The sequence below is a fragment of the Vombatus ursinus genome, unplaced genomic scaffold (genome assembly GCF_900497805.2).
Source record: "Vombatus ursinus unplaced genomic scaffold, bare-nosed wombat genome assembly UNPS02014818.1, whole genome shotgun sequence".
NCBI classification, from domain to species: Eukaryota; Metazoa; Chordata; class Mammalia; order Diprotodontia; family Vombatidae; genus Vombatus; species Vombatus ursinus.
The window spans coordinates 494,892-510,080 of record NW_020954596.1 but is presented as its reverse complement, the minus strand read 5'-3'; the positions used below and the strand labels follow the sequence as shown (position 1 = coordinate 510,080).

The 15,189-nt window shown below is 37.5% G+C and overlaps 1 protein-coding gene across 1 annotated transcript in view; it reads right to left on the bottom strand.

The window, feature by feature from the left end:
• Positions 1-15,189, bottom strand: part of LOC114023659 (spondin-1-like) — a 369,204-nt gene that overhangs the window by 256,298 nt on the left and 97,717 nt on the right. The gene's annotated exons all lie outside the window — the stretch shown is intronic.

The window sequence follows — 15,189 nt, the reverse complement described above, 5'->3', positions numbered from 1 at the left end:
AGGAAGAGGAAAGATTGGGAAGAGAAATGAGAGTGGTACAAGAAAAATATGAAAAAAAGATTCAATAGTTTAATAAAGGAGGCACAAAAAAAGATGTAAGAAAAATAACATTTTAAAAAACATAATAGGGGCAGCTAGGTGGCACAATGGATAGAGCACCAGCCCTGGATTCAGGAGGACCTGAATTCAAATCTGGACTGAGACACATAACACTTACTAGCTGTGTGACCCTGGGCAAGTCACTTAACCCCATTGCCTAGCCAAAAAAACAAACAAACAAACAAACAAACATAATAGGCCAAATAGTAAAAGGCACGATGGTACTAGAGGTACAAAAATTCTTGATTTGAGTGATGTGACCACATTATAGGAGTTCTACAAAAACTAAAAGAACTCCTTTTAAAGTAGAATTGGCCAAATGAAAAAGGAGATACAAAAGCTCACTGCCGAAAAAAAATTCCTTGAAAATTAGAATTGAGCAAGTGGGAGTTAATGATTTATAAGACATCAAAAACAATAAAACAAAATCAAAAGAATGAAAAAATAGAAAAAAATGTGAAATATTCCACTGGAAAAACAATTGACCTCAAAAATAGATCCAGGAGAGATAATTTAAAAATAATTGGACAACCAATTATCTGAGAGTAGGATGCTCTCAGAAAAACCTGGAAAGACTTATATGAACTGATACAAAATGAGATAAGCAGAACCAGGAGAATAATACAGTAACAGCAATATTGTACGATAATCAACTGTGAATGACTTAGCTATTCTAAGCAATACAATGGTCAAAGACAATTCTGAAGGATTAATGATGAAGAATGCTATCCATCTCCAGAGAAAGAACTGTTGGAATCTAAATGAAGATAGAAGCTTACTTTTTCTTTACTTTATTTTTCTTGGGTTTTTTGTCTGTTTTTTTTTTCACAATATGATTAACATGTAAATATGTTCTGTATGACTATACATGTATAACCTATACCAAATCGCTTGCCTTCTCAGTGAGTGGGGAAGGGGGAAAGGGAGGAAGGAAGGGAGAGAATTTGGAACTCAAAATATTTTTAAATGAATGTTAAAAATTGTTTTTACATGTAATCAGGGGGAAATAAAATATGAAATTAAAAAAAGAAAGTCAGAAAGCTGAACTATTTCCCCACCTACCTATATTTTGCTAACCTGTGAAGTCTCTTTACATATATACATACATATATGTAATACGTATATGTGAATAGTTAGTATATTCACAGCGGTCTTGTAAAAAAATGAAATTTATCATGTAGTTTGAAATAATTCATGTTTTCAAACACATTCATTACCTATCTTCTCATTAACCTTTTTTCTTTGCATGTGGTCCTTTGGAACCAAAAGCATATTCAAATATGTGCTATTAATCAATGTGTTGAATGACAGTTTCTGTTTCACAGATGTATACTTACACCCTCTTTTGAACTCTGCATGTCTCATTACTTTAAAATATATATGAAAATCATTTTGTAAACGTGACTCTCAACTTAGCACTAATTTGAGACTGGTCCTCAGAGATATCACTGACATAAGGGAGTACACATTGTGCCTTTTATCTTCTCTTAATCAAAAGTGTTGACTTGAGTGATGTGACCAAATTATAGGAGTTCAACAATCAGGCTTAGAGTTTCCTTAGTTAAAGCCCCTAACAGCATCTTAAATCTCAAAATGATAAATCCCCAAATCAGAAGATTCATCATGAAAAACATACTAAAAACATCTCTATCATAAAGTAAAAATTTTTAAATAATAAGCAAATGCTTTTTAAAATTTCATGAGTTGATTAGTCATAATTTGGAATTTTAAAAAAAAGACTTGCAAATGCTTCATTTGTTACAGGAATCACATTAACTGTCTGCAATACCCTTTATCATGTGCTCTAATCAAATGTCTTACTTATGTTTACTTTAAAATTCAAAGAGTAAATTAAATATTCAGAAAATTTACACATCCAAAAGGTTTATTAACTGAAATTGGTATTCAATCACAATGTATCTCACTAATTTTCAGAGATAAAGAATAATTTTAGCTCCTCATTTACATAACAAATATCTTCATATTATTTCCTTAGTGGGGAAAAAGTTATAAAACCTTGAAAAAAATGAAATGATTAAGTCAAGGATTATATACAGAGGGGATTTCACGAAATATTTTTTCCTCTTACAAAATATGTTATTGTCCTAAGTTTAAAATAAAAGTGTACACACACAAGCTTTATTATAGCTGTTCATTTTATTGACAATGTCTGCATGAATTGGTTTACTAGAAAATATTGCAACCTTCAAAATATATGGGGCAACAAACATAGTCAGCACTGATGCTTCACACCAGTAATAAATAAATCAGGTTCTAAGTTTTGCTTTTTTGTCCTTGGTCAAAGAAACGTAAAGGGCCTCTAGCATCTTAACTACATGTTATATATTTGTATAAAAACTGATAACTATATAATTACTGGGCAGCAGTCTAACTCCCACTAGATATGCTTTCATCCCTCTTCACGTAATCCCCTGGCTGCAAAATGATGAAGTATGAATGAATGTTGAGGACATTTTAGAAAAATTATTCAATAAAAGACGTGAAAATTTAGAAAAGAATATAGTGATTATTCTAATCCAAAATGGGTTAGCTAACAACGTATTGTACCAAACTAACTTGATTTACCTTTATTGGTAGCACAAATAGGATGGTGAGTTGAGGAAATGTTGTAGACATTTATATCATTATCAACAAAATATATGACAGTCTCTTGTAATATCCTTGAGAACAAAATGGAGAATCATAGACTGTATGAGAACAAAGTTCAAATCAATTATTTTGAATAGTCTTTATTATTGTTTTATCCTTGTATTGCTATGTTTTTCCCAACAGAGTAGGAAGGAACATCAAGAGACAATGAGTCCAAATTGCCTTGGAACAAGAATACTTTCTACAACATGGATGATAAGTTTTCATCCAAGTTTTACTTGAAAGGAATTCCCCTTGGATAGCAAGAATTCGCAATGAATCCTATCAGCACCATTTTGTAGTTTCATTGAGTAGTGATTGGCATCTTAAGTGTAGTAATGAAATAGAACGGTGGAGGAACAACTCAAAATGGAGGATTAGCACGGGAGAAACAGTAAGGATAAACAAAGAGTCAAGACCATGAAAGAAAAGAAGTGAAACAAGAGTATGGGTGATGGACTGAGGAAATGGAGAAGCATCAAAGTCCTGAAGATCAATTATTTGGATCTGCACCAAGCCTGCTTGAACAGCCACAAAGAATTTGATCATTGATTCTGTGTCAAGCTGGAGTAAAGTTTTACTGTTCTTTGTTGTATTTGATTTGACTTTTTTTTTTTCTACAACAGGTGTAGTTTCTGAAAAACCTGGAAAAACTGTGAACTGATACAAAGTGAAGTGAGCAGAACCATGAAAAGAACACTGTACATAATAACAGCACTACTGTAATGGTGATCAACTGTGAAAGACTTAGCTACTCTAATGAATACAATGATCTAAACCAATTCCAAAAGACTGATGATGAAAAATGCTATCCCTCTCTAGTGAGAGAACTGATGAACCCTAAGTGTAGATTGAAGCATTTTTTTTTACTTTCTTTATTTTTCCTGCCTTTTTTTTTTGCAACATGGCTAATATGGAAGTATGTTCTGCATGACTTCACATGGATAACTGATATCTTATTGTTTGCCTTCTCAATGGGTGGGAGAAGGGCAGGAGGGAGGAAGAGAATTGGAAATTCAATTTTTTTAAAAGATGAATGTCAAAACAAATAAATAATTTTGACAAAAACCTTTTTTAACCTCAGTAATTATGGAAGCAATAGAAACTTTGATGCCAAAGTTGCTACTGAGGGATAACAGAATTAAAATTAAAAAATGTCAATAGGCTGGAATTATTGCCTGAAAACAACAAAAGAAAATTTAACAGGGATAAACACAGAGTGAAGACATGACAAGAAGGACGATTCAATGCAATCTAATTCAATTAATGTCAGTAACATAGAGAAAAACTTTCAAACAATCTGAGATGACCAACAGTGGAACAGACAACAGCAGATCAAAAATTTACAGCTGAAAGAAAATGACTAATCATCTATTACAAGTTCCTCCTTTTTCAGGGCCCAGAGAGGCTAAATGAATTGCCCAAAGTAGTCTAAGTTGTAAATGCTAAAGCTAGGACTGGAACCCAAGTCCTCCGACTCCAAAGCCAATGCCTTTCTCCCCCTTGCATAACATTGCTCCTGATGGTGACCTTTCCATTCCTTTTCCAACAAAGGCCCGATGACCACATTTCAGGGATATCCTATAGAGAGAATTTCCCTATAGTGATATGCCTTCCAACTCTAAATTCTCTGATAATGTAAGAAAATCAATTTACTGGCCATACTAGAGACTAAAAATAAGCTGTCCCAATTTAAACACCAGATGTTGCAAAATCTCAACCAACACAAGTATACTTACTCTTATGATTAAGAAATTCTCAGCTTCTCGGTGACAGAAAAATAATCGTCCTAACGCTTTTTTTTTCTGCTTACCATGTCATTTTTTTATCTTTGCAAACCCAAAGCCCAGAATAGTACGTCACTCATAGGAAGTGCTTATGGTGGTACACTTGAAAGTATATTAGATTTAGATCAAATTTAGATTTAGTCAAAGGTTCAAATCCATACTCTGTTAGTTAGTTTGTGACCTTGGCAAATCATTTCCCTTTCTGGGCATAAGTTCCTTCCTCTGTAAAATGAGGGGAAAAAACTAGATGAACTTTAAGATCTTTCTCAGGTCTAAATCCTAAGATCCCATAAATCTTATGATCCTTAGCTTAGTATCTAAGTATAATGTGATACCATTCTACTCTTTTATCCTTACATACTATTACCCTCACCTCTCCATAATATACTCTCCAGATAAACTGGACTACTCATTGTTGTCCTCTTCCCCATTCACACACTTCCCAGTTCCCCACTCAAAAATTCTTTCTGCATTTTGTTGTGTCTCCAGCACTTAGCATCGTGCCTTGTACTAGTAAGACATTTAATAAATGCTTGTTGACTTGACTTGACTTGAACTGCCTAATACAGGTAAAGAACATGGGATGTATGATCAAATGATTTGTTTGTATCCTAGCCCACCTACCAACTACATGTGTGATCTTGGAAAAGTAATTGAGTAGCTCAGTTTCCTTATCTATAAAATGGCTGGTTTGGGACTAGATGACATCTGGTTTTCTTCCAGCTCTAAAGCTATGATTCACATGCCCCACACTTTCCCACTTCCACTCCTTTTCCATATCCTTTTCTCTATGACCAAAATGCCTTCTTACACTCCCTCTACTTGTTAAAACACTACTCATTCTTTAAAGCTCATCCAGAAAGTTATGTTCCCTGTGCCTTACTGCCCTCAGGAGATAATTATGTTTTTGCCTCCAAAGTCTCCACCCTTCCCCTTGCCCTAGCTCTGACTTTACAAGGTACTTTGCAACTCTTATTCACTTATCATGTACCATAATTATTTTTATATCTATCTATCGCCCTTCTAAACTTTTATCTCCAGGAGGGCAGGAAATGTTTCTTCACAAAGGACCAAGGAGGTTATGTAAATCAATTTGCATAGTTAAATAGTAAGTGTTTTAAAAATGTTCACTGAATATAATTAAATGGAAAGACCTGATACCCATGGAATGTACAAGTACCAACTGGAAAACATCATCTGACTTCAGCTGCAATCACTCATGAGAGAAAGCTTTATGGCACTCTGCACTAGCTATACTGAAGGAAAAAAGAGAGTCCCTTTAAATACTGAGGCTTAACCTTTTGTCTTTCAGATAAGGTTGCCTTACTGATCTGTAACAAGTCTTGAGTGGTTCGCTTGCTAGGTTCCCTTTCAATGGAGGCCTTTGAGTAGACATTAGCTAACACTCATGAGAGATGCTGAAGAAAAGACTCCTTCTTGTTCAGTTGATCAGACGTATCTTTGTATTCAAGAACTGTGTGAAAGAGTATAGACTTTTAGTTGCTAGGTGGTGAAAACCCAATGGGAAAACTCATTCTAAATGAAGAAAAAAAAACAGCATTATGTGCTGGAAATAACATTGGCCAGGGAGGCAAGGGACCCAAGGTTCTTATCCCAGATTTGTGATTAATTAATAGTGACCTTTGGCAAGTCACACTGAGACCTCACTCCAGACCTCAGTTTACTTGTCTATAAAATTAAAAGGTTGGACAATAATGTTTCACAAAGAACAAATCATTCCAGACAAATTCTATGTAGTTTTTCTACAGGGTTACTAGTGACTGATCAATCAAGGGGATAATGTGGTATACTTGAATGTCAGCAAAGCACATGACACTCTCCAGTGATATCCTTGTGAGATTTTGATGGAAAGAGGAAGACTGGATGACATTTAAGTTAAGTGCTAATTTTTTTTTAATGATGATACTCAAGTATAGGTGGGTAAATAAAATGGATGGAAGTCAATCTGAAGGAAGGTCTCATAAGTATTGTCACAGGGAACTGTCCCAACTGGTACTATTCCACAACTTTATATATATATTGTGTAATGTACTCCTGGCTCCACTTTTTCTTTACCTACCAACAAGCCAGATTTTGTCTTATTGGTACCCCCTTCAGATATAGAGATGCGACCACCACCTTCCCCCCATTTCTAGCAAGGGCACCTACATTTCTTCAGAAATATATCATTTTTAGAATCTTGACAAGAGAAGACTTGGAAGTTGGGGGAAGTATCATTGTCTTCAGATATTTGAAGGGCTAGATATGGAAGAAGACATGAGCTATGTGGCTTCAGTGGGTAAAACTAGATTGACAAAAAAAGACTATTTTATGGAGAACTCAGAGGGGAAGTTAGTGAGAAGCAAATTAAGGAAAAGTTTAGTAATAATCAGAGCTGCACAAAAACAGAACCAGCTACCAAAGGAAGTAGTAACTTCCTCATTATTAGAGATTTTCAAGTGGAACCTAGAAAATTATACTTATCAAAGATTTTGCAGATGAATTCACACATCAGGTAGAGGGTTTGATTCTGAGGTTTGTTCTAACTCTAAGATTCTGTGCTTCTAAGACAAAATGATTTCTCAGGACTCTTCCAGTTCTGAAATTTTGTGATTTCATTTAAGGTATTTTAGCACCTAATAGGTACTTTTCAGATTGACTTTCTGGACTTTTCCAGCTCCAGCAGACCTTTCACACTGGAAGACTCTTGTATCTCTGTGGCCCTGTCTTCTGATCAGTGAGTTTCCTGGAAACCTCTGTTCTGAGGAAGAACTCAGGCCATTTTATTCCTCTCAGCTCTATTTCTGATTCTCTGAACTTGTCCTTGCTCCTACATGAGAACCTTCTTGGCCTGCCCCTCCCATCCAGCTTTTCAGCTCTCTTTTATGTGTTGTCTTCCCCAATTAGAATATAAGCTCCTTGAGGGCAGGAGCTATCTTCATTTTTACTTCTATTTGTATTCCTATCACCGGCACAGTATCTGACACTAACTAGTTGGTTGGTTGTTATCCTTCATTCTCTAAGAGGATGAAAACAACATCACTGTATTAGAGTCTGTCTGACTGTATCTGATCAGATCAATATGAGCTTGGAATGCTCTACCACAGGTTGGGCACAAATAGTTCATGTGAGCATTTGGAGTGGTTTCTCCAAATTGGTGTATCTCATATTTCTTTTGAGCTACTTCAATTCTGCTTTGCTCATAGAACACAGCACCTTCTCTGATGAGGGCATGCCATGCTGGGTGGTTCTGTGCCAGTGACTCACATGTCACTCAATCAATTCCAGAGTTCTTAAGAGAGACCTTGAGAGCGACCTTCTATCACTGTTTCTGACCACACGTGAGTGCTTGCCCTGTGTGAGTTCTCCATAAAATAGTCTTTTTGGCAAGTATACATTTGGCATTCAAACAACCAGCCCATCAGAGTTGCGCTCACTAACTAGGACTAACTAGTAAGCACTTAATAAATGCTTGATGACTTAAGAAGGAATGAGGTAAGAAAAGTCTATATTCTATGTTTTAACATCTTTGAAAAATTCACCCAATAAACATCTGATAAGGCCACACTGTAACTAAACACTCCTGCACTTGACCCGCCCAAAGCAAAAAAAGAGCCTAGTTTGTTCACCCACACAGGACTCTGGGTTGGAACAGCTGGCTTCTGAAGTTTCTTCTAACTCTGGGATTCTGAGCAACATAGCAAGCAGCTGGTCTCTCACTTGACGCCAGCATTCCCTAAATCTCCACTCCCCTTCATAGCCAAACTAATAGAAGAAGCATCCTACTTTCACTGCCTTCCCATTTGCTTCTCAACCCATTTCAGTCTGACTTCCAACCTGGTTCTCCTGGTTCTCCTCCTACCCATTTGACTTCCTTTTTCTTTTCTTCCTTTTCCTTCGATAGATCATCATCCATATTCTAGTACCCTAACCATAAGTGTCCCCAAAGGCTCTGGCCTAGCCCTTTTTCTTTCTATCTTTTCTCTTGATATCCGTATAACCTCTCATAGGCTTAATTATTATTTTCTTGAAGTTGGCTCCCAGCTAACCTCTTCTCCCTCTCTTTCTTGAGCTCCTGTCGCTAAGCACCAATTGCCTAGTATATGTCTCCAATTGAATGCACCATATGCACCTCAAACACAACTCCAAAATTCACTCTATCTCCAAACTTCTCCGCAGGCCTTACCACTCCTGCATCTTCAGAGTGATGCTTGATTCGCCCCCTTTCCCTCACTACCCCAATATTCAATGAGTTGCCAAGTCTTGTTAATTCTACCTCCAAAATGTGGCTCACATCCACTCCCTTCTCTCCACCTGAGCAGCCACTACCCAGGTTTTGACTTTTATAACTGCTTATCTGAACTATTACAACAGTCTCCTAATGGGACTCCTGGTTCCCAAGATTTCCCTTCTCTAATATAGCTTCCACACAACTAACAAAATAACCTACCAAAAACCCAATCTGAACACATCATTTCCCTGCTCAAGAACATTCTCTCACTTCCTAATACCTAAAATACTCTTCATGTTGATATTGATGGCCCCTCAAAATCTGAATCCAAGTTTATCATATATTATTCCTCTTCACACACTCTTCATTCCAGCCACTTTCTATTCCCTGAAATGGACATTCCCTCTCCTTCCTTTGTGCTTTTTCACCAACTGTCCTCCAACGCCTGAAATGTATTCTCTTTTCACTTCTGTATCTTAGAATCTATTTCCTCTGAGGCTCAGCTCATGTGCCACCTCCCACAAAAAGCCTTTCCTCATTCCCTTACTCATTCGTTTTCTCCCCTTCCTTCTCAAATCACTACATGTAGACTTATTTTTTACATGTTATCTCCTTTGATAACATATAAGCTTCTTGTTGGCCAGAACTATTTTTATTTTTGTCTTTGTGTCCCTAACACCTAACTAACAGTGCTTTGAACCTAGTAGCAACTTCTTAAATGCTTGCTTGATTGGATTGAACTGGACTACAGAGCTGGGCTTTCTAAATTTATAGAGCAGTAAGAAATTCTACCCCTTAAGTGATGGAGCAAAATAAAGTTATTTTTTTATTCACCAAGTTTGAACAAATCTTTGGCTTGCTTTCCCTCCACTATAAATATTCAAATTTCACCTTTAAGAAATGGTTCAGGGAGTGCTAAATTCCGGTGGAATAAGGAAAAGAGCTAATAGACGTCAGACACCAGTGGCACACATGGGGCCATATGGCCTTTCCCCAAGACCAAGCGAACACAAAGGACATGTGAGCAGCTCTCCTTGGCTAGTCCTTTACACAGACTTCAGGAGAATAGGATCTCTCACCAAATAGGTTTGTAAACACCTACACTACTTCTAAGATGTTTCAGTTTGAGCCTGTGTCATAGATTGTGACATTATCACAGCTCTGAAGGCTGCCTGGAAAATTGACTAGGCAAGCCCATCCATTTGAAGGGAAGGGCGTGCAGGGAACTAAGCAAAATTCTCACAATTTGGGAAATATTCAAAATTTTGCACCTGACTGGAAAATGTGAATGGTATTAGGTTCATGCCAACAGGAAAGCAATAAGGACTGTGCACTTCCCACAACCCAGTCACATTGGAAAAAAAAATAAATCCATGTAGTCAAATTGCTAAGTGCTCCAAAGGGCCAGGAAACACCCCTTGTCTGGTTCTAAATCACTTACTCTTGTTAAGTCTTATTTAAAAAAAAAAAAACAACCACAGAAAGTTTCCTTTACTGACTTCCCTGACTTCAAGTGCCAACTAAAATCCTACCATCTACAGGAAGCCTTCCTTAACCCCTCTTAATTCCAATGCTTTCTCTCTTTTAGTTATTCCCTATTTATCCCGCACATAGCTTGCTTTGTATATATTTGATTGCATATTGTCTCTTACATTAGATTATAAGCTCCTTTTATCTTTTTTTTGCATCCCCAGCACTTAACACAGTGCCTGGCACATAGCAGGCACTTAATATATAATTATTGAATGAACTGAATGAATACACATGCACGCATACAATGCATAGAGTACTATCTCACTTCTGATAATATCCTCTATTAAATGTTTCCTAGTGAACTGGAGCTATTCCTTCTACCCCATGATCCTCACAGTGCCCAGTGGAGGGCTGGGAACATAGCAGGAGTTCAATAAAAAACTTGTGAATGAATCCTACTTTCTGGGAGGCAGCTGAAGAAAGAGTTACAGAAGTAAAACTAATATTTAAGCCTTGTTTCCTGTTTCCTAGAAACAATGGCTATTGCTAGAAAGCCTGGTTTGCCTAGATGAAGGAAGAAGACCTAGGACAAAGACTGACTTTGTTGGTCCAAGCATTGCATCACAGCGTGACTGCTGCCTGAGCTACCTGTTTGCCGAGCTACCTTAAAGAAAAATGTTCTTTTTATATCTCGATGCAAATGAAAACATAGCAACGATATTTTCTAGACAGCCTAATGCATCATAGCAAATCAAATCTGATTAGCCAATCTTTTGCCATCTATATTTGAAGAAAAGTTGCATTTCTTTCAACATCTATTTTCTCTAGAGGTCAAATTCCCAGATTCATGAGGAAAGTGGAACTTGAGTTGACAAAGGTGCCATGAAATAATGACTTTATATAGACTATGCATTATACATGGGAAGAGCTTGATAAATGTTTGCTAAATATGAAATGAAAGAAAACTGATCATCAATGTCACAGCCTCATGAATCTCTAATTGTTTTCTATCCTGACTCTTGCAAGGTTATTTGTCATCAGACTCAAAGAAGCTTTTGGAGCTAATAACACTTTGAAAAGAATAAAACACTCATGTAGGCATAGAGTAAGTGTCATAATCATCATCATTGACAGCAATGATTTTTGTGGATTTACATGGCACAGTGAATGAAGCACTGAACTTGGAGTCAGGAAGACAGGAGCTCAAATTTTACCCCTGATAAGTGCTAGCAATGTGATCCTGGGCTAATCACTTCAACATCACTCAGCCTCAGTTTCCTGATTTATAAAATGCAAATAATAAAGCTGGAGCACTTAATACACAGGGTTGTTGTGAGGATCAGATAAAATAATGTATGAAAAGTATTTTTGCAAATTGCAAAGTGCTACATAAATGTCAGTTATTATTAATAACAGGGTTAACAATTTCAACTCTTCTGACCTCCTTTTCCTGCTCAATTTCTCTCTTGACCTGATATTGTCACGTGACAAAGAAATTCATTCAGGCTTATCTTGAAATTGACTATGCACATATTCAGAGCCCCATCAAATAGCCTCAATTAATTTTCTCCTTACCACTTAATGTTGGGCAATAAATCAATATTACATCCAAAGAAAGACGACAAAAGAATCAGAAAATACTTTACTCCTAAAGTGAAGGATTGAGAGGATCCCATCAGAACCACAATCATGAATTATACCTCATGACAAATCCTTGATGTAATTGTGAAGATGATTCCTCAATGTGCATATATGTTGTAGCTATCAAGATATCAAATGATTTTTGTATTTGTTTTTCCCAGGCACTCACACTAAATAGGTTTGAAAACACCTACTATACCTCTAAGGTGTTTTGGTTTGAGCCCGTGTCATTGTTTGTGACACAATCACAGCTCTGAAGGCTGCCTGGAAACTGAAGCCTGTCTGTAACACTTTCTTCAATCACTTCCCTGAAAGCATGCCTTCTCAAGTTTTTATTGAACCCTTGCAATGTTCCCAGCTCTCCACTGGGCACTGTGAGGATCATGGGATGGAAGAAATGACTCCAAGGCAATAGGAAACATTCAATAGAACCTATACAACATTATTCAATAGAACTTACACAACAATGTTGTGCTTTAAAGGAGTTGCTGAGTGGGGCTACACATTTATTCTGGCAGTGATAATGTTACACAAAAGATTTTGAGAAACCTTAGTTTGGAAGGACTTTCACATTCAGTTTACAAGCTTCACAAGAAAAAGGCTCGTTCTCTTGCAGCCTCTCCTAGTAGTGTGAAAGACATGGTTTTACCCAGCTTCATCACTCACCAGAGTCCCTATGCAAATGGCATTGCAAATGGCTTTCATCAGTGTCCAAAAATCAGATCCACTTTCAGGAGATGGAGATTTTCAGATACTGATGAGTATATACAAAAGAATGTTTTGCAAATCACAGTAGTTCACCCCCAGAGAGGGGCATGTAGATGGTGTAAGCAATGTTAACTGAGCCATAACTTAGGGCACAGTGATAAGGGCTTTGACCCAGAGCAACAAAATCTGGGGAGAGGGAGCTTCATTCTTGGGACAATCCAGAGATCTCCATTATAAAACTTCTAATACTGCATCTGTGCAATGCAAGCCGCTACCACTTTAAGGAGGCCCTAGTTGCCACCCCCAAAGTATCCCCTCTATCCATACTTCTCTGGTAAGCCCAGAGATAGCAGGAGCTGGCCTCCAAAGAGCAGCGGTTCTAAACTCAAATACAAGTGAGGGCCACTAATTCGTAGATGAGTATCCTTGCAGACCACATATTAACTTAGTTTTAAAATGTAGTGTTATCTGTTTTACTGTAATTTTGTTTATTTTGTTAAATATTTCCAAATGACATTTTGATCTGGTTCAGTCTTACTCAGGAGTGTTGTGGCTCTGGATCATGTGTTTGACACCTCTGTTATCGAGGACAGAATGCTGCTTCTGCTGGTGTGACTATACCTAATTCAGTGCCACCTCTGGTCCCTGTCATCCTACTGTTGTCTACCCTGCCCTGGCCTACACAGACTATATATCATTTGCACCACCATGATCATCAGGTTGTCCTCTTCACTACTGACTTATCTCCTCCACAACTGTTTTTGCCTTAGGTGAAGTAATTCAATCAATTAACATTTATTAAGCACTTAGGTGTCAGGCACTTTGCTAAACACTGAGTAAACAAAAGAGGCAAACCCCCCCCCCAAAAAAAATACAAAACCAGTCTCTGCCCTCAAACAGCTTACAATCTGATGGGGAAGGTGAACATACCCAAACAGGCTCTATACAGGATAAATAGGAAATAATTAACAAAGGAAAGGCAACACAATTAAGAGGAGTTGGGGAAGGCCTCCAGTAAAAGATGGGAGTTTAGTTTAGTTACATCTCTGAGTGAGGAGGCCTCATGGCATAATGGGTAGGGAACTGAACCTGACTGTCAAGAAAGTCCAGATTCAAATCCTGTTTCACACTTTTACTAGCTGTATGACCCTGGAAAAATCATTTAACCACTCTGAGGCTCAGATTTCTCCCCTGTAAAATGAAGATACTAATAGCACCTTTCTAAAATGTAAAGTGCTGTATAAACCTTAGAACGCTACGTAAAGGTGAATTAAATGTGACCTAATGTTGGAATACACGCTCAGCCTCCCAAAGGGATTACTCTGAAGGCCAATACTAATTTGGCTAAATCAGTTCTTGTCTCTTTGCTGAAGAGTCAATCATGCACACACAGTCCTATATCTAACTATTCCAGGATAAGTCAAACACTCTAGGCTGAGAAAACAATGAATCCAAGAGAAACTGAGGGAGACAGTTACAACAACAACAACAAATATATATATCTTTTCAGTCTGTTGATAATGGGGGCCAAACTTCTCGGATAACTTGCAAAGGAAAGTTCAGCTTGGACTAAAAAGGAAATGAGGAGGATGAATCAGGAGGTCAAGGTCAAGGGGCAGGCAGTGGTCTGAGGAAGCCAGAAAAGGAACTCACTGTTCAAGTGGACAACTGTGATGCTTTCAGAAGAGACAGGGAGGAGAGAAACATAGAGACATAGACAGAGATAGAGATAGAGACAGACAGAGACAGGGGAGAGATGGAAGAGACAAAGACAGAGACAGAGAAAGAGATAGAGACAGAGAGACAGAGAAAGAGACAGAAAGAGACAGAGAGAGACAGAGAATCTGTGTATGTTGGGGTCAATGGGGAAGAAGAGAAAGGTGGAAAGGGCTGGCATGCTTCTGACATCAAAATATGTTGCTTTGTGGGAAGCAAAGTCCATCATTATCAGTCCATCATTAGTCTCTATGCTCAGCCTTCCCTGTTGTTTCTCTGGTCAGCTCTTCGTGGTTCCAAGTCTTCTGCTCCCAGACTCGTACCACGTTTTCCTACTTAGCCCCTCGATTTCTGGCTTTGATCTATGTATTAAGTTAGCATGGGGCAGGAAAGAAAGAAGGCCAACATAATATAATTTATATTAAATATAATTATTCTCATATATTATAGGTATTATAAGAGTATGTTATATATTTGATAGTGTATTAAATATAAATGATAATTATATTATTATGAACAAAAAAAGCTGACATTGTAATAACACCTTAAAGTTCACAACGTACTTTAAACATGTTACTTCACATGATCCTCACAATGGCCCTGTGAGATAGGGTGCCAGTGGGAAGCAGTAAGGCGCAGTGGATAAGCTACTACACTTAGAACCAGGAAGACCTGTGTTCAAATACCACTTACAAGATGTATGACCACAGCAAAGGCAGTAGAGTACTGGACTTGGAGTTAGGAAGAGATGAGTTCAAATCCTGCCTCAACTATTTGTGCGGGCCTGGGTAAGTTATTTAACCTCTGTCTGCCTCAGTTTCTTCATCCATCAAATGGGGATGATAATAGCATTTATCTCCCAGGGTTGTTGTAAGGATAAAATAA